Genomic DNA, 2840 nt, shown 5'->3' with positions numbered 1-2840 from the left:
AAAATATAAAAAAATTAATAAATTAAATAAATATTAGCGCAGAAATTGAAATCCCGACGAATTGACACAATTTTCCCAGATCCCAGACAATTAATTTTTAGAATGTATTTCCCACGTCCCGATGGACTTCTGTTCCCGAATCACGGAAAATTTATCTGACATTTCCCAGTTCCCAGGTAATTAAAATGGCCAATCCCGCGTCCCGAAAATACCCGTTCCCCCCTCATATATATTGAATGTATGCTAGTGTGTATCAATAATCTCAAGTTTAGGATTGAAATGAGATATATTTACCCCTGTTATTGTCTATATATCTATACACTGACCTCATTGGGTAGATAATAGATTATACAACTGAACACGTGTTCATTTTAATTGTATATAACTAGGGGTAGATGTAACCCAACAAAGTACCCTACTATTATTGACATTAGATAAGAGAAATAATATTGTATCTACTCCTAGCTTGCATGTGGTGTACGCGATAGTGTTGAGAGAGAAAACTAGACAGACAGATTCGTCACGTGGCATGCATGATGATGCTGTAGGCCTACTACGAGTACTGCCGCCAGCTCCTGAGTACATGCCCAGCCATTTCAGACGCATTTGGCAAGCATAATTTTCTAATTAACTCGCCTAATGATAGCGGTATAACTGCACTACACTCCCGTTAATGTGGTCTTTATGGTAATTAAAGTATATATGGCGTGACTTAGCTTCAATTAATATATATATTATAGGGTACCTATCACTAAAATGTATATATAATAACAAAAATGTTATTAATAATAGTCAGTTTAAATGTTACTATACACGGTGATATACGTGTACATTTATATGCATGTATATACGTAATTGCTCTACTTCGTCTCTGGAAAAGAGCCGTTTCTTTGTTTTCTGTGGTAATATTTGGCATTAATTAGCGTGCACTATTTTACATTGTGTACGTATAGTAAATGCCATGTACAGACGTTAATAAAGCATGAAAAGTACGATTGCTTTTTGAGGAAAGATGCAGTGCTGTTAAGTGATGTAGTCATGCTGACAGGGCCATCATGTTTGTGTATTAGATGGGATTGGCCTAACTTGCTTAAAATGTGCATCATGTCGCTGGCAAATGTTTCGGCTTGTGCTATCATAATAACAATACTAGTAGTAAATTCAGTTCTTTGCCAAAATATTGAACTTTAGCTGCACGCACATGCCTGCATGCTAGTTTCATTACCCATCATATTTTACATCCAGTTGCACACTAGAAAAGACCGTGGGCTAGAGTAAATTTAGTCGGTGTCTAGTGGCGTGTTAACCTCCTATGATTTCAATACACGTTGAGCAGCGTCCCAGCGTTAACCTTAATTCGATACCTGCGCAGCGCGCGTGAATTGAACAACAATCACACGTGAAGCTGACGCACGAAACGTTTATCAGCCATGAAATATCCGCCTGGCGCATTGAAATGATCGAGTGAATTGACATTGAAACATGTGTGTAGAAACCGTAAAACCATCAAGTCTTTCTACACTGCGCTTTGCTATATGGGCAGTAACCCGTCACAACGCACTCACGAAGGCATACGCCACCCCGCCACAGGCACAGTCACGACTCACATGCACTCTCGCACGTTTGAACGCACGTGCGAGGACGCGAACGCTAGTACGCACACATGCACGCGCGTACCCATCGGCACTTGGAACGTCTAAAAAAAAAGAAGGTAAATAAACACGAAATGTATTTACTACCAAAGTCTTATTGTTTCTCTACTCTATTTCGCCTATTATTGCCGATAATTACCTGTAAATGCCGGTCAAAGGCTCACCTGCAACACACAAGTACACCGCACACACGCCCTGTGCACAAACAACATGAATAAGAGAGAAGTTTCTCTATTTTCTCTCATTCTCTTTTTCATTGTTTGTTTCTTATTTATGTTATTCTTGACTCTCTTCTTATTCATCTTATTCATGACTCTATTGTATGCAGCAAGCGGTGGTAACGGGACGTGACGCTAAGCACGTCACACCTAGAGCATCTACATGTATAGGAGGGTTGACGAACGCGCAAACGACAATAGACGGGCGCGTCCTCCCGCATCCGCCTTGTGCTAGGGATAGGTCGCACCTGCGAACGGGCTTCGCTTGCTTCCCAGCAAGGGTCTGGGATAACCACAGTAGACGTAGACGTAGACGTAGTCACGGATTAGTAGTTTCACATAGACTTTTATTATTAACTACACATACAAATATATATATACATAATACAGCCTATATAGGCAACCATGCCTAGGCTCTCTGACTGACTACATAGTCTCTCTAAATCTTATATCTTGTCCTCTTGCTTGTCAAATGCTGCCTATATATATGGGCTCAAAACCGGCTCTAGAAACTCGTCTGTCTAAAAGAGGTTTAACAGCAGCAGCGTAGAGAGCAGATCTCAACTGGTTATCTACGGGACAACGCTGTTACTCTACGCTGTCGACGCGTCCATCCTACACGGAGATCTACAACCTTTCGCAGTACAACGCTTGCTATATAAGTTCAAAGCTCTTACGTTATCGACCGCGAAGCGGCAAACGTTTCAACATTTGACCCGAATTGGAAATTTTGCATGTATTTCATGCCGCCATGCAGGGTCTTGGGAAGAGAATGAGTTTACATGACTTTTTGCTGTAGGGGGGGGGGGCGGGTCAGTTTACACGCAGATTTTCTTTTAAACTACCGATTTAGCGCGACACATGCGCGATGACATTTTACCGCAACGATCGCGTTATAACGGGGCCACACTATATATATATATACATGTATATAATATATATATATATATACATGTATATAATATATATA

This window comes from Priapulus caudatus, unplaced genomic scaffold (assembly GCF_000485595.1).
Source record: "Priapulus caudatus unplaced genomic scaffold, Priapulus_caudatus-5.0.1 Scaffold128, whole genome shotgun sequence".
Lineage (NCBI taxonomy): Eukaryota > Metazoa > Priapulida > Priapulimorpha > Priapulimorphida > Priapulidae > Priapulus > Priapulus caudatus.
The sequence above is the reverse complement of the archived record's forward strand: the minus strand, read 5'-3'. Positions refer to the sequence as shown.